The sequence below is a fragment of the Diceros bicornis genome, chromosome 22 (assembly GCF_020826845.1).
Source record: "Diceros bicornis minor isolate mBicDic1 chromosome 22, mDicBic1.mat.cur, whole genome shotgun sequence".
NCBI classification, from domain to species: domain Eukaryota; kingdom Metazoa; phylum Chordata; class Mammalia; order Perissodactyla; family Rhinocerotidae; genus Diceros; species Diceros bicornis.
This window is the reverse complement of record NC_080761.1, coordinates 47,589,783-47,611,478: the sequence shown is the minus strand read 5'-3', so window position 1 is coordinate 47,611,478 and position 21,696 is coordinate 47,589,783. Positions and strand designations below refer to the sequence as shown.

The window sequence follows — 21,696 nt, the reverse complement described above, 5'->3', positions numbered from 1 at the left end:
AACTCTTAAGACTATAATAAAAATGCTTAACATGGCTTGCAAGATCCCAGATAGTTTGGTCTCTGCACACCTTTCTTGTCTTCTCAGAGATCCCTCAATTATACTGACTTTCTCTCTCAGTTTCTCACATATACACTTCTCATTACTTTCACTGTCCAAATTGTCTTCTCCCTATTTCAATCTATTATAAAACATTTAAATATATGAAGGCTAGTTTGATTGTAGGGAGCTAAACTTGGAGGACCACTATTCAGTGGCTCAATTTTTATAAACAGAAGTGTTCTTGCAGCATGCATTAAGTTTAATTCACTCAGTTTATCCTTCAATTTTCAACTTGAGAGTCACTTTCTAAGGGAGGCCATAATTAATCACCCTCACAGTAGGATTGGTTCTTTTATTATGCATTCTCCTAAAACAACGCTTCTTTCTTTTCAGCTTGTAATTTTATATGTAATTGTGATTATTTGATTAATATCTGTCTATCTAAGTAGACTAAAGGCTCCATTAGAATATGAACCACATTTGGTTTTGTTCAAAATTTTATCCCTAGCACCTAGCGTAGTCCCTGTTACAAATATGCTCAATAAATATTTTTCAAATGAATGATTCAGTGAATAAAAGAATAAAACTTAATTGAGACATAATCCTGGAATAGGATTAAGGTAGGAATAAGAAAGGGATTTAGTGAGAGAAAAAAAGCTGAGATTGAATAACATACTCTCTTCAATATTGAAATCTGCCCCAGTTGAATGAGAGTTAGAAATTAGGTCTATAATTGGCAATTGCTCTGTAGGTTGAAATTTCTTATCTTTGTCTATTTTTTTTTCTTTTGCTGAGGAAGATTGGCCCTGAGCTAACATCTGTGGCCAGTCTGCCTCTATTTTGTGTGTGATTGACTGCCACATCATGGCTGACAAGTGGTGTAGGTCTGTGCCCGGGAACCAAACCTGGGCCGCCAAAGCGAAGCATGCCGAACTTGACCACTAGGCCACTGGGCTGGCCCCTCCTTGTCTATTTTTTGAACTATAAAAAGTCTATTTCATATGATTCAATCTAATAAAATTTACCTGCTCATTTATTTTATTTTATTTTTGGTGAGGAAGTTTCACCCTGAGCTAACATCTGCACCAGTCTTCCTCTATTTTGTATGTGGATAGCTGCCACAGCATGACTGATGGGTGGTGTTGGACCATGCCCAGGACCCGAACCTGTTAACCTGGCCTGCCGAAGCGGAGCGTGCTGAACTTAACCACTAGGCCACGGGGACGGCCTGCCTGCTCATTTATTTATTAATTACTATTCTCCAGGCATTATACTAAGTACCTGGGGCAAGAGTAAACAAATCATGAGCCCTGGCTTCAAGTTGCTGAGTCTTAGAAGATGATAGACATGGACAGACAGCTGAAGTGTGATGATGGCCATATCGATACAAGAGGAACAGAAAAGAAAGTATTTATAAGAAGACAGTGATGACTTCAGAGTCACATTGACTGGGATTCTTGCACTCCATGTGTCTAAAAGGGACATGAGGGAACAAGAGTGGCACTCATTATTTGCTCAATTTGAGCTGGCAGGAAAAACCGTGACCTCCTGGCAGCTCTAGAAGTAGTAGCTAAATGATTAGTTTGAAACTCTAATTTAGCGTTTAATACCAAAGAAGGATATTAGTCTATGTTTAGAGATATGTATATTTCTGTATACATCTAAAATGCTATCAAATCCGGTGAGTCTGGGACTGTGGAAGATGTGAATGAATGAGAGGAATCCTTGGTAGCTCACTTGGCTGATCAGGGCCTTATTTCCTTACCTTCCTTTTTCTTGGGTTTGGTTAGATATGAGATAATTGTTCAAGTCTTATCGAGCTAGAAAATGGTATGATTCTAAGGCAACTGTAACTCATCAACTGTCTATCTGTCCCTACAAACTATACAATTTCAGACCTGGACATGGTGTTATAAGCCATCCAGTAGCCAATCTAGTTATGCTACATATGAAGAACTGGAAGCTCAATTGGCAAACCCAAGATTATATAATTAGATAATTCTAAAACTGAGACAAGAATGCAACTCTATTTCTTATTTCACTTGTCCTTTTAAAGACAATACTTGATTTGGATGAGTAAAAAAATGAATACAAATAACAAACACTTACTGAATTCCTATTATGTGCCCGTTACTGTGCTAAGTGCTATACATGTGTTATCTTATTTAATCCTCATAATTATGTGAGGTTAGTACTATTATTATGGCCCTTTGGCACCTTAGGTCACCAAGGTTTATGAATATTAACTACCTCGCCGGAGATCAATCAGCTAGTAAGAGCTGAGAAAAACATAAATTTATCATATGTAAAGCTATCACTTTTATTATCTAATCTCCATATCAGCAAACCTGTTATGGTTTTATCTATAATGTTTTAGGCAAATCCACTTACAAGCATGGAATCTTTTCTTTTATCACTTATATAGTGTTCATAATTTCATGGGGTGCAAGCTGTGCATGTGCAATGAATCTGCCTTTGGAAACTGTACCCTGATCAATGTAGTGCAAACGATCTTCCCTTGTCAAAATAAAAATGATAGGTACTGGCAGAGTAAAAGCAACCGGGTTTGATTATAGTCTTTCCTTCTGTGATACATACTTTAGAGTCTCCAAGATTCCTGCAAAATTATAGCTCTCCACATTTCAGTGTTTCAGTCTAATATGTTCTTTATTTTTACATTGGCAGCATGTCCTACAAAAGACCATTTTTGTATTGATGTAGCTTTGCCAGTATGTCCCAGAGAATTTTTCCACCTTCATTATATAGGTAACACACATAAATCAACACATATAAGTCTCAGATCACAAATTAAGGTTGGCAAGAAATGTCACTTTCTTTGTTTCCTCAAAGACATGACAATTTTTTCTTGAGCCTCTCATTTCATCTTGAGGGAAAATATTTAATTTTAATCAATCTGAGGTAAATTCATTCATTCAATTCAATGCTTTTCAGTCAATTCAAAGTTTTTCCCCTTCCAATTTATCTTCAGGGTACATCTAAGATCTACTTTCCAGAAGGCCTCAAGTAACATCAAGGCAACAATGGATGCAGAGTAGAGTCGGACATTGTAATTCTCAGTCTTCTACCCATCCTGAGGTCCTTTTAAGTTTACATCATCCCATCTGATTGTGGGCCTCAATATTTGTATGCTTCTATTGAAATCCATGTGCTCAAATGGTCTCTGGGCACATAAGGCAGTTGCATACACTTTATCCTGGTAATAAGTCCTCTCCAGTTCCAGACCTCTCTCTCACCACTTCCATATCATATCACTCTTTGGGAGTATGAAAATAATTGGTTGGTCTCAAGTTTCCCTCTGAGCTACCAAAAGCTCTCTGTGGTTGTCTAAGAACTTTTGTGTAGATGTTTCAGGCAACAATTTTTATTCTCTGGCCGTCTCTGGGCTGAATTGTGTCCCCACAAAAGACATGTTTATGTCCCCCAACCTGGTACCTGCGAAAGTGATCTTCTTTGGAAATAGGGTCTTTGATTTGTAATCAAATTAAGATGAGGTCAGTAGGGTGGGTCCTAATTTAATATTACCTCTGTCTTTAAAAGAAGATGATGTGAAGACAGAGACACATGGGGAGACGACAGCCAAGTGACTACAGAGGCAGATGTTGGAGTGATACATCTACGAAGCCAGGGAACACCAAGGATTGCTGGCCACCACCAGACACTAGGAAAAGGAAAGGAAGGATTCTACTCAGAGTCTCAGAGAGAGAAAAGCCCTTGATTTTGGATTTCTAGCCTTCAGAACTGTGAGGTAATATATTTCTGTTATTTTAAGTTGCTCAGTTGTGGTACTTCGTTACAGCAGTGCTAGGAACTTATGTCAGTCCTTATGTCATGCTGGCAAAAGGATGTTTATCAAGACTTCACAAGTCCCAGGAATTTGCCCAGGTTGAGTTGAAGAAGTTCCTTGTGTTCTTGGATCATAAAACTCATTTAGGACTCTCATTACATACCTGACCCTGGGAATTAGTCTGAGAAAGAAGTGATTAGAAAGATGTGGCACAGGTCCCTTTCTTGGCATGTGCTAAGTTCTAATTCTCTTCTCTTTGGCTTTATCTTAATTCCAATTCTAGGTCTTCACTTAGTACGAATTCATGGAAAACACATTATCAAACTGATCACTTATATCTAGTGTCTTATGTCTGTGATCACTCTGTCTAGTGTTTTTGTATAGACTTTATTCCTTGACCTGTCAGGATTTGGGTCTTGTTATTCAAAGCCAAGTTTCCTATAGCTTAAAAGTTTTTTCCTTCAAAAATTTGTCTCTGCCATGTTCAAGAGCATATTTTGAAACTGAAAGGCTGATAATTTACCGTTTCATTCTGTGTTCTTCTGCTTAAGCATCCCCCTCCCAAGTGGCATGAACTGAATGGAGGAATACACAGAGTAACAGAAAGTACCAGATAAAGAATCACTTTGATTAATTTTGTAAAACATTATGTCACCATTTGGAAAATCTTTGGAAGTTAGATCATCAGATCTGGTGGTTTGGTGTATTAAAAATGTACACGATTTCACCAGCCTCCTCTCTCTGGTACTATTATAATTGAGAATATCCACCCAGCCAGTAGTACTCCTTGAACAGTGACATTGCACTTGGCTCTGTATGAAGATGTTAAAGGAAATTAAAATGTATCACTTTCTTCCTTATAAAGAGAACTGAGAGAGGGTAAGGGAAGGTGTGGGTTTAGGAGTGAAGTTTTAGGTCGTGCTTTACATTTCACAAGGGGTTTCTATGTATGTTTGTTCTACTTAGGACTTTAAGTTGGTATTAGCCCTAGGATCAAAGACTATCTGATTCTTGATATTGACCCATTTCAACATGGGCCCTGAAGGAGAGATATGCATATAAGAGAGAAATCAACCCAAATGAACATTACTACTCAAAGCTTTTGACCCCAAGCCACAAGCAGAATTGTAATGAGCGAGGCTGAATCATGTGGGGGAGTCTGCGTGTATGACTTACATTCTTTGGCATTTATGCTGTCTTTCTGTTGGCTTCTTGGCACAACTCCACCTCTCTTCCATGCTATTTTCTGTCCTGCAGGGGATGGAGTTGTAGGTACTGTATTTCAGACTTCTTGACAGTTTACCTTTTACCAAGGAGAGATAAGCTGGCTCAGGCAGCCCGTCCTGAGCTTTTATTTTTGGGGTGGCCAAGGGAACTTCAACTCTCTCTTCCTTACCTACACCTGGGAGAAGATTGTCTTTAAACATATCAAGTGATATGTGATAGGGCTCCAATCTTAGAGTCAAGAGAGCGAGGATTCAATCTTAACCTTCGCATTAATTTATTACATTGGGTATATTACATACCCTTTCGGGGCCTCACTATCTTTTTCTGTAAAATGAGAGAGTCAAGACAGTTGACTTAGAATTTACCCAGATTACTCCTTAAACTCTCCCAAAGGTTCTTATATAGCTAGAAGAAGATACTTTGTATAGACATCTTCTCATTTCAATAGGGAGACTCCATACTTCAGAGTGATCAGATCCTGATTAGAAGCTGCAACATTCATGGGCATTAATCTTATCAATCCTTGAGAAGTGCCACCTGCTAAGATTGAGCCCTGAAATGACTTCCTGGTTTGGATCAATCCAGATGAGCATTTCTTATTGAGGAGGAGCTGGCAAGCAAAGGAGGAACCATGAGTCCCCATCACCACTCCATCATGTCAAGATGTATGTATTCTCATTTAATCATTTCCACATGCTATAAAGTGAGTACTGTTATTTCCAATTCATAGATAATGTAGATAATATAAGTAACTTGCCCAAGTTTTTTGGTCTTTATGAGTTGGAAAGCTACACTTAAATCTAAATTTTTTGGTTTCACATCCAACTTTCTGTCTACCATACTCCAGCCAATTTGCCTATTTATTGGCATCTCTACATGCAAAGTAAAGGGCACTGTCTACTCATCACCTTCTGGGTCTGTTCTTAAGTGTCACTGATTTGATTATACACTTAAACTGCCTCACCTCTCAGACACTGTGTTCCTTTATTCACAAAATGGGGATTGTTACTGCTGGCTCCTAGATACTTCACAGGAATAGTTTCAGGTTTAATTAGAAAATGAGCAATAGTTGAGAAACCTCAGTGCATCCTTGGTTATTAATGGACTGAACTATTTTCAGCCAATTAATAAGACAGTCTTTTTCTGTTCTAATTCAAATCTTCAATCATATCTCTAATTGTATATCTCACACCACTCCCTTTTCAGGAACCCTATATAGACTCTCCTCTTTCCCTTATATAAACTTGTTCTTTGCAAGAGAACTAAAGTTAATTATTTCCACCTCTATCCTTTATTTTAGTTTCTCAGTGAGCCAGTTTCACTGAGATCGTCTCTATTTCTTATAAAACTATATGACTATTAAATTTATCCATTAAAAGGAATTAAAATGTTAGTGAGGAAACATTTGGAGAAGTAAAATGGTCTTCTTCGTGCCCTGGAAATTAGGCATGTTTCTAAAAATAGTCATCTATACTTCGTTTTTTTACAATTCACCACATAAAAAAGAGAAAAGTATTCAAGAGCAAACACAAATATTTTACATCCATGCTTCACCCCAATTATAATTTCCAAATTATAATAAGGAGATAGCAGAGTATGATTCTTATAAGTAAATCTATTATTTGATTCAAGTTAAGCTGGGTTTCCCTTAAGTCCATAGCTGGGATTGCAATTAGTCACTCCCAGCATATGCAAGAACACCTGTCAGTTTCGTTTGTCCTAAACATTTTACCCTGCCTGTTTTGGTAACAGACTACCCTACACTTGCTATAGGGGATTTGTACATCAGGTTGAGCCAATTATAAGATCACAGCTCTGACTTCTGTGATTGGTCCAGAGAGTAAACATGTGATCAAAGTAGGCCAATCAGAATATTTCCTTGCATTATTTTTTTAAATACTGAAGCTAGTAGAGAGAAATTCTATTTCTCCTCTCATTGAGTGGTCATAAGAATATAGCTAGATTTGCCAGCAACCATGTCCTCTACCATGCAGAGAGAGCTGCACGTAAGAAGCCACTGTCACAGGGAAGTAAAGGAATGAGAGAGAAAAAGAGGGAAAGAGATTAAAACGATGAGTCCTGGAAATCTAAGTTCCTATAGATTTTCCTTTGTCAGGCCGCTGCAATGTCATTCCAGTAAATATATCCCCTCCCCCTTTTAAGGTAATTTAAGTTGCAGCCATGAATGATAAACTTAACACTGTGGAATAACATTGTAAAATAAACTAATGTTTTAAGTTATAATCAGAAGATAGATAGGGAAATGAGAAAATTCAATTTACAATGGTAAAACCCAAGATCCACTAAAAAAAAAGAATTAAATGTCTAATAAAAATGTATTTATTGTAATGTTGTTTTTATATACATTTTAGATACTTGAAAATACAAGATTATAAGGGACTCATGGCAAAGAGATTTACTATCTCTTAAAAAATTAGTTGTCTCCAAGTACATTTTAATGTCATCTAGTGTAATCTTTAACCCTATGGAAAAGTTATGATTGTCTCCATCTTACAGTGAAAAAATCTGAAACTTAAGGAGAATAAATGTTTTGCCTAAGACCGCACACCTAGGAAGTGCTGTGGCAGAGCAAGAACTAGATTGTAGGTATATTTGACAAAACCAAGTTTTGTCCGATATGCCACACAATTTACAGGGAATTAATGGGGCAGAAGATCAATAATGGCCCTAAATGAAATTATTCTGAATGTAATCTTGTTTAGAGCTGTGTAATCAGAAAATTTGAAAGATGGAAGGGAGATTTACAGCAATTTAGCCTGGTCCTCTCCTGTCGTAGTCGAGAAACACAGACTCAGAAAGGCTGGTGGACTTGCCTCGAGTTCAATAACCCTCTATTTGGAGTGGGTTCATGCATAGACGGCCTCTCAAGGGCTCTGCCAATCTGTTGACTCTCTGTGTTCTGATTTCACAGTGTGAGAATGCCTTATGATTTCCCACATATAGCAGTGCCAGTGAAACTGCAGGAAGGGATACTTTCAAATGAACCTTTTCAATTTCGCCCTTTAGTATTTATATGAGCAGAATGCAAATGGTGTCAATTCCATTATCTTCTGCACAAAATGTTCCCTCTCAGGGCCAAATCAAGGGTAGGAAATATGGAACTATGCCCCAAGTACCTCGGGGGCAGCTGGCCACTTCTATTTCTAGATTCCAAACACCTGCATTTCTCAAAAGCTGGGGCCGTTTCAGAAGAGACATTTTTGGAAGTCATCAATATACTGCTTACTTACTGTGGATTTGAGAACCTTGAAATGTCAAGTTTTAGCTTGAGGCCAAGTTGGATTCGTGAGCCCTCATATTGATGGGTGATGAGATCATTTACATTGGGTTATACCTCTGGTGTGTGAGCAATTCGGTAAATGATGAATACAGTGGGAATTACTGCAGTACATCTGCTGGACACTTTTATAAAATAGCTCTCTCTTCTCACCTCCTAGGTGTGCAATCTTCAATCAGGAAACATATTTGAAGCACAAAATCCGTTCTCAAGCCTAGGGCTGTATCATCTGCTCCTGTCTCTTTTGCAGAGTGTAATTTTGTCCACTGCCACATAGCAAAGTAGACAACCATGCGGCAATGATTCATGGCCAGAAAATAATGCACGCCAAAAAATGCCTCCAAAGTTACAGCAGACCATTTGCTGACTACCATTAGGAAATTATGATTAACACATTGTGAGAGAGAGAGAAACAGATTTTTTTAATACCTAAGAAATCAGGCACTGTGCTAGATTCTGGGAATTCAGTCACTTGTAATATAAACATGTCCTTGGTCCGCACGGAGCCTTCAAACTGGCTGTGATGATAGACAATTTTAATAGGCAATTTTAATGTGATGAATTCTGCAACAAGTTCAATAAGGAGTTAAAGTAATGAGTAGTAAAATAATTTAACTAAGTGAAGATACCTTTGCAACTTGCCCCTGCAGAAGCTATATTTAAGTGGACACTTGAATCAGTCAGGTGAATACTGGGGGTGGTCAGATGGAATATTTCCAAAGAAAAATGCATATGTGTAGGATTAGGATTGAAATAAAACCAGAACGGCAAGGAATATCCAAACAGGACGGTAAAAACAGGAGTGTTCATTCAGGCAACAGTCATACTGAGTCCTATGCTCTTCCCTTCACTTGCTGTGTAATGTGGGCTATTTTGGGTGGCTTCTACTGGTTGTTTATTAATTAATTTATTGCTTCATGCATTCAGCAATCCTGTATTCAGTGCATCACATGTTGCTAGCACTGTTTCTATAAGCTGAAAGCCAGCTTTTATCTACATTTTTGATATTTTAAAGTCAACCATTGTGTCAACTACGAGTTGTTTTTTGGTGTTAGTAACAGAAACGTGATTACAGTGGCTTAAACACATAAGAGTTTATTCTCTCTTGTAGAAGTCTAGATGTAGCCTGTGGTAAAGAAATAAAAGTTTTCTGTGGTTTCCAGTAGTCTCGTAAAAAGCCCTAGCCTCCCCAGTCGCAGACATGCATATAATATAAAGACAGGAAACGTTTGCTGTTACTTTCCCTAGGAACACTTTATTCTTTACTTAACGTGAGAATTAGACTTGTCGTCATTTTTCTACTTAATTGCTCTGATCTGAGAGAACGAAATGGCTACAGCCTGGGCTAGGTCCGTAAGTTAAGACCCAAGGTGTCGGGAAAACTAGTGCAATATCTCCATAGGCATTTCCATTTTAAAAGAGATGAAACTCAGACCTTGGAGACATCTTTATGTCTTTGAAGTCATAAAAGATACCCAGTGGTTCATCTGGCCTCTGGAATTATGTATTTATATTCCAAAAGGTTAGAGTGAGAACTCAGGATGCTTGCCATCCCATCTCAAAGGGATTATCATCCCATCAGCAAAATTTTTTTCCTTTCCTTTTTGGAGGAGTGATGGCTTTCTTTTTCCAGGATATAAAGGAAGAAAATCTATTGTCTGTTCCTCATCTATGGAGTGTATAGCTACTAGCATGGGACACTTGACCTGGCTTTCACCAGGTCACTCCAGAGGTAAGGCTGGGGCAAGAGGAAGTGGAGTGACAGACTTAATTATTCCAAGGTAATTAATAAGAAATCAGTCTCTGATCCAGAGAACCTCATGTTCACATTCAAGGTAAAATTAATAAACATCAATACTAAAAACTCAACATCAGTTCAGGACTGGCGTGATCACATCAGGAAGCTGTTAAGAACCAAGGGTTCTATCATCAATCCTTAGCTGAGATTCCTACCCTCAGGATCATGATATGGCTTCTGGAGCTCCAGCCATTATAATCACATTCCAGGCAAGAAATAAGAGAGAGTGTAGAGTGATAAAGTGAGATTTTCTGGAAGTCCCTTCCCAAAACTACTTAGATTTAATTGACCATCCCAATCTGCAAAAGAGGCTAAAGAAAATAGCAGTATTTTCATTTGAATACAAATAGAGGTTCTACTAATAAAGAGGAAGGTAAACATGGATAACATCAGTCTCTCCTTCAACCATATACTTCAAGAAAGAAGAAAGCTTATGGAAAATTAGAATTCTTTTAGAACAAACACTTTATTTTCCTGGGGAATCTAAGGCCACAGGTAGGTACAGTGACTTGATTGGGGACATAGATAATTCAACAATGAATGACTGCCATCTCAACTGACTCCTTCTACAGTGATCTTCCTGCTTCACCTGCAAACCTCTATATTTTCAAGTATTTGATAATTTAGGAGAAAAGGTAATTTTTCCACAAGACTATCTGTGAGCATACTCTGTGTGCATGTAATTCAATATGCCAATACACATCAGAGTAAATAAAAAAATAGGGGAATTGGTAGGTATGTCTGGTTTTCACTGTTTCCAGAAAAGTTATTATTCCTAACATAGTTTCTTCTGGATCTCTTGTTATTACAATATTGGCAAATGTATTAAGAATGGCATTTTGACATCTTTGAAGTATGTGTTTGGCGAGGTTGCAGATGAATTCAGAAGTCCCACTTATCAGGTCTTTTGGAACTATATTCATTAATTCTTTCATTCAGTGAATATTTTCTTTGGAACCTACTCTGCCAGGCATTGTAGTAGACATCCACTTTATACCAGGTAACTTGTAACTGTTGTCAATGAGGGCAATGACAGATGCTCATGAGCACTTTGTTCTTCAGACAGGTAGGGTTTATTGACTTAAGTTTCAACCATCTCCAAAAGAACTGTCTAAGTTATGGATGAAATCTCAGATAGAGAGTTGTTTGCAGTATGCGTCCACAAGCCAGGTACCCTTAATACTGTACTGCTGTTTCTAGTCCAGCATTTGAATTAGGATTTTGGTAAAGTGTTAATTTGATAACCTTGCTAGATATTTAAAAGTGAAAATAAGATGACCTGGCTTGGTTGTGGGTTACACGGATTATTATTAACAGTCTATTCTTCATTCCTTCTACTAAAATCATGACTATCGATCTAAATACAAGCTCAATACTAAGTGTATAGAAAGAAAAGCATAGTGGGACAAAACTGATTTCAAATTCCCTCTACCACTTTCAAGTATGCAATAATTGGGTGTTACTTGATCTTTCTGATCTTTTGTTCCTCAACAGGGAGAGAGAGACAGAGAGAAGGAGAATCTCTTTCTCATGGAATATTATTGAGAAGTAATATGGAGTTATTTGAGAATTAGAAATAATATGTAGAAAATGCCTCTTAGAATGTGTAGCAAATAGTTGACCCTCAATAAATGGTAGCAATTCTTCCAACACATTCTCTCTGTCCTTCCTCCTCCTTTACTTCCTTCTTTCCTCCCTTCCTCCTTCCTTTCTCCCCTCCTTCTTTTCTTTCTTTCTTTTCTTCCTTCCTCCCTCCATCCCTCCCTCCCTCTCTCTCTCTCTCCTTCTTTCTTTCTTTCTTTTCTTTCTTTCTTTCTTTCTTTCTTTCTTTCTTTCTTTCTTTCTTTCTTTCTTTCTTTCTTTCTTTCTTTCTTTCTTTCTTTCTTTCTTTCTTTCTCTCTCTCTCTCTCTCTCTCTCTCTCTCTCTCTCTCTCTCTCTCTCTCTCTCTCTCTCTCTCTCTCTTTCTTTCTTTCTTTCTTTCTTTCTTTCTTCTTCCTCCTTTAAGAAATACTACAAATGTCGTTTTATCACCTCTTTCATCTCTTAATGGAGTTATGGATGTGTAATGTCAAAATCTAAACCAAAAGGGCGTGTAAAAAGACCGGAGAGATTTGTAAATTACGGAGTCGAACTTCTACAACAATGCCAAAATGTAGAATGAGACTCCTTTCTCTTCCATCTTTGTGCATATGTAGTCAATCGTCTGTAGGTGTTCTCAGTTCTTTCTTTCATTTCTCTGCTCTATCTCTTTTTTCCTGTCTCTCTTCCACTTCATTTTTCTTAGCTGCACCAACTATTTCTTTCAAGGTATGTCATTCATCATTGCCTTATTGGTGGAAAAGATATTAACAAAGGAAGCAGTAAAAGTTGGGTAGTTTGTATGTGTTACATTGAAAATCTTTGTACTTCTGCCAAGGCTGAACAATCCTAACTGATTGTAATCTGGAAATCAAATTGCCTCCCATTCCTACTGCTTGCACAGAAGTGTTGTCTTTGGCATGGTTTGTAGTCTTACTAAAGTCTTTAGGACCAAATAAAAGTCACTTCAGGCAGACAATTATCTATTATCTTTGTCTCTTTCAGACCCTATCTTGTTTCTTTGCTTAAGACTACACAGTCAGAAGATTAGTCAGGTATCTTTATGGCAAATAATGATATGATTTTGAGCTCTCTTGGAAGCAAGACCATAAAACAAATTAGGGACTTGGCTGTATGCTTAGCTTGCCCTGCCCTGCCCTATTTTGCCATGTGACCTCAGCAAAGGCATTTAACTGTTCTGTCTTCACTTTTCCTTATCCGTAGAGAGTGAATAACAAAAGCTCACAGGGTTGTTAAAAGGAATATATCACTTTATTTTTGATAAGTGTTTTAAACTCTTAATGAGAGCAAGTGAGAGAATTGAGTTTACTGACTTTTACAGTTGCACTGGGATAAAAGTTCATTACTCCCAGTGATACATTTGAGCTACTAGGATGCATATTTCAAATGATTCTCCTGAGCTGCCTAAGTCTTTTAAAATAGGCTACTTGTTACATATTCTTTGTGGAAGAGAATTTTTAAATGATTAATAATTCTACCTCCTCTTTCTGAAAAAATTTGAATTTGATAACAAAGATAAACCTTATAACTTGCTGTTTTGTGGGCAGAGATATTCTTAGACTGGAATAATCCCCTCAGATCCAAATTCTGCTTGCTTTGCACAGGGCCCATGTTCAGGTAGAAATACCTTGGAAAAAATGGATAAAATATCTTCCTTTCTTTGTCTGTATGGGCAAAGGGAAGGTGGAAAGTAAAATAAAAATATGGACTATATTGCCTAAGAATGTTTTTATGTTTTTCTTCAAAAAAAAAAAAAAAAAGAAGGTGTTAGTTTGCCTCTCTGTTTTAGATAACTTTTTTATATTGACCAAGTTCAGTTGGTAACTTCTTTATCTTGTATACTATGCAAGAACTTTTTCACTTAACCAGTCTAAAATAATTTAAAGGTCTTTACATTGGTGGTGGAAAAGAGATTGAGGAGGAAATGGTTAAACCTGAATTCAGTTTTTACATATATGATGAATTTAACCTTGGAACCTCTTGTTTCCACTCATAGGTATTTCTTGGCCCTTTAAACTGAACTAAATTTATTGAAATGTTTCGCAAGATAATAATGATATAATTTTGACAAGCCAAGGACTTGCATTTGATGCCTCAGGCTTACTAAATTAATGAGGAAGTGTCCCCTAAAGCCATTAACTTTGTCTCAATTCCCGGGGCCTTTTGTAGATCTTTCTCCGCAACCCTGGAAAGAGGAGACTCATTTGCTTTTTTTTTAAGCCTCTCAGGGTTGACAGTCTATTTAAGGAGGTGTCTCTTAAGTAACAACTCTCCCATCATAATACTCCAATCATGCATTAGAGGGTGATTTCTCTAATGATGTATTACTCAAAATACGATGCCAGCCAGGGTATCAGCAAGGGAGATCATAAAATTTTATTTAACCTTTTGTTAATTTAAAGGTTCCAATACTTCTAATTTATTTATTATGTGTGGGAAGGGGGAAAATGACAGTAACCTCAAAGGCTATGAGACCTGCATGCTATTTTATTCACTGTGTTCAGAAAATATATGTCACCAATGGGGCAAGGAAAAGATTTAAAACCCCCAATTAAAAATGCTTATAAGACTCACAAGAGCAAAACTACTGAATAGAAATCATGTGGAATGTATCTGAGAGGCAAACAAAACCTGCTGGTCTACAGAAAAGAGAAGAAAAATTCAATAATACTATTTTAGTCTTCTTAATGAAAGAATTTTAGAGTAGTATTATGGTTTTTCATCTACATACCAAGGAAAATAATCATTTCTTAATTCCAGAATGATTCCAAGGTGCTATTTTGCCAATCACCCGTGGGCTCTATCATGGGCCCATCATGGAATGATGAGCAACAAACTCCAGGCTGCATTGCATCCAGATATTTCTGAGGCATGGAGAGATCACATTGTGACACCTCCATTATCATGGTTTACGTGTATGCAATAATCCACATGAGGCTTTTAGCACAATTCCTGGCACACAGTAGTCATTCCTCAATAAATGTTAGCTATTATTTGTTGTTAATTGCCATTTAGTGTTAAGTTAAATCATGAATGGCATTTTATAATAATAACACATTTATGAAACTAAACACTACTTTTAAACTTCAACTTTAATTCAAAGCAAGTAAGTCACTTCATATTAGTAAGAGTTCTTTTACATTATCTATCTGTAAAATTTAAATGGAAGCTTGTGACACTCAATTATTCCAAAAATTCGATACTAAAATGTTATTCATGCCTAAATTATCTGGCTTCATCTGACAGGAATGTATTTTATCTGAATTATCAGATCAATTATCTTGATTTCTACATTCAACTTTGGAAGCACATACATACTCTGCGTCCTCTGTAAGGTGCAATTGGATTTCTTCAGGTTGACCCAGTTAGCTTCCTACCAGGCACGTAAGGCCTGTTCAGAGATGATGCCTTTGAAGCCCAATGTGCATTCCTAAAATGGTTCTAGCATTTGCAGAGATGTGACAATTAGTGATTGCAGAGACAGAACTCAATTATTTAAATTTGCTTGGAAAACTTTCCTCTAAACCACAGAAATGTGTACTCACAGTGCTAACATTTGTGAGTTAATTTGCAAACCCTGTTTTGTAACTTTCATAGTTTGAAATTTTAGTTCTTTTTTTAAAATTCTTTTTTTCACCCAAGCAGCAGTATTTATTTACATGTTTTCTAGCTGATAGCTCAAGTAGAAATGAATTAGCCATTCAATCCAATGTGAGCAGTGAGCCAGAGTTTGAAAGTATGGCGCATATTTTAGGGTAGACTCAAGGAGGAAAGAACATAATAAGCACATCTTCTCAGTATAAATTTAAATATTCATGATTTGCTTATTAAAATATTTTAAAAATTGAGTCTCTGAGCACCAGGTTCTTAATATGCAGAACAGAAAGAACAAAGGACTGAAAAACAACAAGCATATTGTCATGGAATTTGCTTAAAATATCCCAAAGCTAAAGCTTAGTGTTTTCACTATGTACATATGATATATTAAAGCTTTCCTCAGAAGCTAGGATATCAAAAAAAAAAATCAATTACCCTTTGAGAGTTAATCTTTAAAGATAACACATAATGGAATAGAGAAGTGGCATGCAAGTTACAATAACAATGGATAAAGGTGCGCAGATGGTAACCTCATGGTGATGGTTAATTTTGTGTGAACGTGACTGGCCACAGGGTGTCCAGATTAAATATTATTTCTGGCTGTGTTTGTGAGGGTGTTTCTGGAAGAAATTAGCATTTGAATTGCTGGACTCAGTAACATAGATTGCCCTCCCCAAAATAGGTGGATATCATCTAATCCACCAACGGCCTAAATAGAATAAAAGGCAGAGGAAGGAGGAATTTGCCCCTCTTTTCCTGCCTCATTGCTTGAGCTGAGGCACATCTCATCTCATTTTCTCTGGCCCTCCAACTGAGATTGCTCCATTGGCTCCCCTGGTTCTCAGATCTTCAGGTTTAGACTGAATTACACCACAGCATTCCTGGGTCTCCAGCTTGCAGATGGCAGATCATGGGACTTCTCAGCCTCCATAATGAGGTGAACCAATTCCTATATATATCTTTATTCATTCCGTTTCTCTGGAAAACTCTGACTAATACACGGTTTACTATATTAACGTATAATTATAGAGTCAATTAGAAGTTTTAGAAGTTTTAGTTATAGAAGTCAACCATGGGAAAGAAGATGGCTAAGAGAATAAAGGCAAACCTTGATAACGTCCATCCAAGCTTGATTCTCAATATTCTAGTTCCATTAGTAAAGCCATTTACAATATAGGGTAGATATATTTAGTTAACTCAGGTTAATACCTGTGATCATGGTGTATTGAATAGACCTCAGCAGAAAGAAGCTAGAAGTAAATAACAGAAGGCTGCCTGAGGATTCAAATGCAACCAGCTGTATTTACCCATGTCAAGGGAAGAGAAGACCCCCAATTCTGGTGGGGCCGGTGGGTGTCTCTGCAGAACCCACGAAGGTGATAAGGGAGGAACAGTCCATTTTAAACACTTGACAGTCTCAGAGATGCCAATGCTTGCTCATCACAGATATCCAGTAAAAATTTCCTGCCCTTCTTCCCATCTCTTTCTCCACCTTGCTTCTACTCTAGAGACACAAAGCAAAGCAAAACTGTGGTTAGGAAGATGGGGAATGAGGGGTTGAAATGGTTGGAATTGGTAGACAACAAAGTCTGTTTTCTTGACTGCAATCTTCCTACCTTTAGCAGTAAGAAGAAGGAATTTGGAGTGTTGATTATTACCTGAGACTGAGCATTTCAGTTACAGAAATGCAGGTAACTTTTGCAACCTAAAAGAGCCATAGAACTTTTTATCATCTTAGAATGACCAAAGACGTCAGGAAGTTAGTTGGATTTTTGTTTTTCAGGGCCACACAAAAAATACTTTATAAATAAACAAATTTAAAGGGCTAGTAGAAGGCAAATTCAAGTTGCTTTCTGTTTGACTGACTTATATACACATCAAGTAATGCAAGTTTATTGGAAGGAAATGATGATGAGGGGAGATAGGAAGCTTATTCATAAGCTACATTGCCAGGCCTCATGGATAACTGAAATGACATTTTAGACTATATTGCAGCTTTGCTGGCCAACTGACATTGTGAGTAGTCTGCTGTTATCATGGTTCAACTTCTCTTGGTCTAGATCTCTGTCTACATTTGGCGCTACTGTTGTTACTATTGACTGCTTCTCTGTGTTTGCCTGTCTGCCTGATGGCTTCTGCTGATTCGTAGTTTTGACTCCCTACCTTCTTCCTGTGTGTCTCTTGATCTTTATTAACCTTTCTGCCTATGTCCCACGTTTTTTTTGTCTGCAAACTCCATAAAAGATACTAGAACGGCCTTATTTATCAGTGCACAGCATTCTTTTTGAGCAAAGTTCTTGTGATAGAGGACTTCATAGACCACTGTCAATATTATAGAGCTGCATTGTTCAATATGGCAGCCACTAGCCACATGCGTCCACTGAGCAGTGGAAATGTTGTGAGTCTGGACTGAGATGTGCCAGAAGTGTAAAACACAGATGATATTGAAGACTTAGAATGGAAAGAATACTTTAAAATATCTGCATAAATAAATTTTATATTGACTACATGAAAGCTTATATTTGATTACATAAAATCGTATTTTGAAATTATATTATTCTGAACCAAAATATATCATTAAAATTAATTTCACTTTTTTTTTTTTCACTTTTTTTAATGTGGCTTCTAGAAATTCTATAATGACATACAAGGCTTGCATTTGTGGCTTCCATTACATTTCTGTGGTATAGTGATGTCCTCCTTCTTAATCCTAGACCAGTCACCAGATTGTGGCATTTGTGGTATAGAACAAGGCACATTTTGATTAAGCAATTGCTTCTGGACACATTTTTTGAAAAGGCCATAGGTATGGCAGGCACTTAGTATTTCATGGATTATTAACAAAAGATGGAGCAAAGTTTTGTTTTTACTATTACTATATATATGTAACATATTTTTATATTAGATATTATTTTACAGCATTTTATAGAGATTTTTAAAGATATAATCATTTTAACTTCATGAGTGATCTGTTGGGTATGAACTCTGATTGTTCTTTTACAGATGAGAGAAGTGGAACTCAGAGAGGAAAAGGGCACTACCCCAATTACAGATCCTATATATAGGATATCAAAAATACATCCCGAGGGCTGGCCCGGTGGTGCAAGCGGTTAAGTGCGTGAGCTCTGCTGCGGCGGTTCGGATCCCGGGCGCGCACCGACGCACCACTTGGCAAGCCATGCTGTGGTGGCGTCCCATATAAAGTGGAGGAAGATGGGCACGGATGTTAGCTCGAGGCCAGTCTTCCTCAGCAAAAAACAAAGAGGAGGATTGGCAGATGTTAGCTCAGGGCCGATCCTCCTCACAAAAAACAAACAAACAAACAAACAACAACAACAATGACAAAAATACATGCTGAATTCTCTCACAATATGGAGCCCGTCTTTGGAGTCTGGCCAACCTGAGGTTGTGTTCTGTTTCTGCTGTTTACTGGCCTGTGACCCTGAGGAGGTTACTTAATTTTTTTACCACATAGGAGTAGTGGAAGGAGTGAAAAATCCTGGCATATAGTTGTGCCCAATACGTTAATTCACATCCAGTTCCAAATCCTGTGCTTCTCGACAGGGATAGCTACCCAAAAATTGTTAGATAACAGGAATAAAAACTTATTAGAGATAAAAGTATTAGATTTTTTTATGTATATATTTCTATATAATGGCTTAACACCTGTTAGAGGAAACTCTCTCCTATTCAACTTTTTAAAACCCTAGTTTCTACTACAAAAACACTTTAAAAAGTAAATCAGCAGTTTTGAAAATGTGTAATAATTTAAAAGTAGATATTCAAAAAGTCTTCTTTCACATTTTTTGTCTATATTAATGATGTGACATTAATGCCTGGGGTAAAGGGAAATATTTTCATGAAAATGTAAACTATCTTCAAAAGAGGCAAAATTCTCTATTACCTAATCTGAACCAGTTTGTCCAACCTGTATGATCATCTGCCTGACCATCACCACTGTTTCCTCTACTGTTAAAATTTCTTAGGACTTGCCTTATTTCGGTGAATGGTACCATAATTGTGCTGGTCACTCAGGTTCAAAATGTCAGTCATCCTCTCCTTTATTTCTTCCATTGGATTTAATTATATGTCAGGTTCTGTAGTCTCTATCTCAACAATGTCCACCAAACTTGTCCTACTGCATTAACTCTTAGACAATGTTTGATCTCCCTTAATTCAGGCTTCCATCATTGCTCATCTGGATTATGGCAATAGTTTCCCCGAATCTACTTTTGGCTTCCATTCACACCCACCTCTGAATCTCCCTTACCCTGAGGCCACTGCAATATTACTCAAACCCAATGCTAATTATGGAAAATATAATTCCCTTCTTCAAATACTTTCTCAAGCATTCATCATGACCTATAAGATTAAGTCCAAATTGCTTAGGATGTCAGAGATCCAGCATGAGTTGATCCTTCCCTGCATTTCCCATCCTCAACCTCCACCATATCCTGACATGCAGCTTCTGCTTTTGCTCTAGTTGTTCCGTTTATTTGGAGTCATTTTCTGACTCTCTGCGTCTCTCACTCCTGCCTTGTGCAACTCTGTTTTAACAATGTTTATTCTCTAATCATTTGATTTTCTTGTCTTCTTAATTCTTTGAGTTTTTAACCCACCAAACCAAGTTTTAACTCATTGAATTATAGATTATTCAAGTACATCTACAGTACCTAGCAAATGCCTGCCGTAGAATAAAAGTTCAATAATTTTTTTAAAGTGGATAAATGAAAGAATGAATAAATGAATGAATACCGAAGTGGCTGGTGCTTAAAACTGACTTCTTTGGCAAGTGACTCCAAAATAGTATGTTCTGTTTAAATACCTATAGGAAATCCATCAAAACAATTATCTTGGTCCCTTAATTAATTTACTCGAGTTTTGTAAAACATGTCTAACTCATAGGAATTTAGAATGTCTTAACTCTTAGACGATATTTTGTTTTTTTTTAATCATTGCAGAGAGTGATTTTAGAGATTTATACTGTGATACTAATGGGAGGCTATATTAGCTATTCTCCTCTCAGCCATGTGATAGGAAAATGCTAGAAAGGAAAAATGTGTGTACTTGGCATCTTATAGATAAGAAAAAATTCTTTTTAATCCTTGCATAATGAATTTGTCACTGCCTAGATGACTCCCAGATGATTAGAGGAATAATATACAAGATCCCTCTGTAATAGGAAACAAGATTTATGAAGGTCTGAGTGGTCTAGAAGATTTTTCTAGATTGTGATAAGCCACATGAGCAATTGGGGATTCTGGTTGCTGCCTTTGCCATGATCTAGTTCAAGTGGAGAACTAAGCCTTACACGCTAATCCTAGCATTCTAGGGGGCTACAAGAATTCACAATGATTCACTGCTCTGTGTTGAGCAGCTCATGACAATGTGCCTTAGCCTCTTCAAGATACCACCCCACAGCTCAAGCGGTCGACTCATGTTTACTCCTCTAGCTTTAAAAGTACCCTATTCTGCCTTTCTTCCTATCCCACCAAACCAAATTTGGCATTCATTAAACCAAAATTCTTAAAGCAGAGGCTCCTGAAAAATATTACCACGAGGCCTGTGGACAAAAAGAAGAACTGGTACTTGTTCTACATCCCTTTTAAGTTCCTTTTCTTGATCAGAGGATGGGATGTGATCATAGGATGTGCATTTTCCATCAGGATGGCTATGGTAGGGATGGAAATATGTTTGGTAAGCCTTGGACCGTAGCATTACTTGAATTGTAGTGTTTCTGCTGTTGAGCACATTTATGCAATACGTCATTCAAGAAACAAACAAACAAAAAAGCCAGTGAGGTTTGTCAGGTCTCAAAGTATCATCTAAAAAAGCAGCAAGAATATTTCAATGCTTCGAATCCAGAAACAACCTTAGCCTGCTTCATTGATATGGGTTCTTCTGAGTGGAAGTGGAATGAAACATACTCAATTCTAAAACTGACTTGTTTGCAGTGGAGGCCTCTTTCTTACTAGCTCAATTGCTTTAACTATTTTAGGAAAATAAAGATTAGCAAAATGAAAATAACAAGATATACTACTGATTATATGAGTTTAGGTAGCTCCTTTATTCAGAAGATGACATTCTAAACATAAATATTCTTCATCCTCTCATAATCTTCACTTTCCCTATGCCTCATGTGAGATTGTCTAAGCAACGTTCTTTAAGAAACTTTATTTTCAATCAAAGTCAAATATCAGCCAGATTCTAGTTTTGGTTATGCCTTTAACTGATTAGAAGAGCCTGGGCCAGTCATTTGCTCTCTTTCTTTCTCTGCCTCTGTTTAAACATTTGTAAAATAAAGGAATCCCCAAAATGTTGAGATCCCC

The 21,696-nt window shown here is 37.2% G+C and overlaps 1 long non-coding RNA gene across 1 annotated transcript in view; it reads left to right on the top strand.

The window, feature by feature from the left end:
• The first annotated feature begins 3,604 nt into the window (after window positions 1–3,604).
• The window catches only part of LOC131420137 (uncharacterized), a 32,652-nt gene continuing 14,560 nt past the window's right edge, over window positions 3,605–21,696 (top strand). Inside the window, exons 1-2 of the long non-coding RNA XR_009223483.1 lie at window positions 3,605–3,808; window positions 5,523–5,739. This is a non-coding gene — a long non-coding RNA (uncharacterized LOC131420137). The remainder of the gene's footprint in view (window positions 3,809–5,522; window positions 5,740–21,696) is intronic.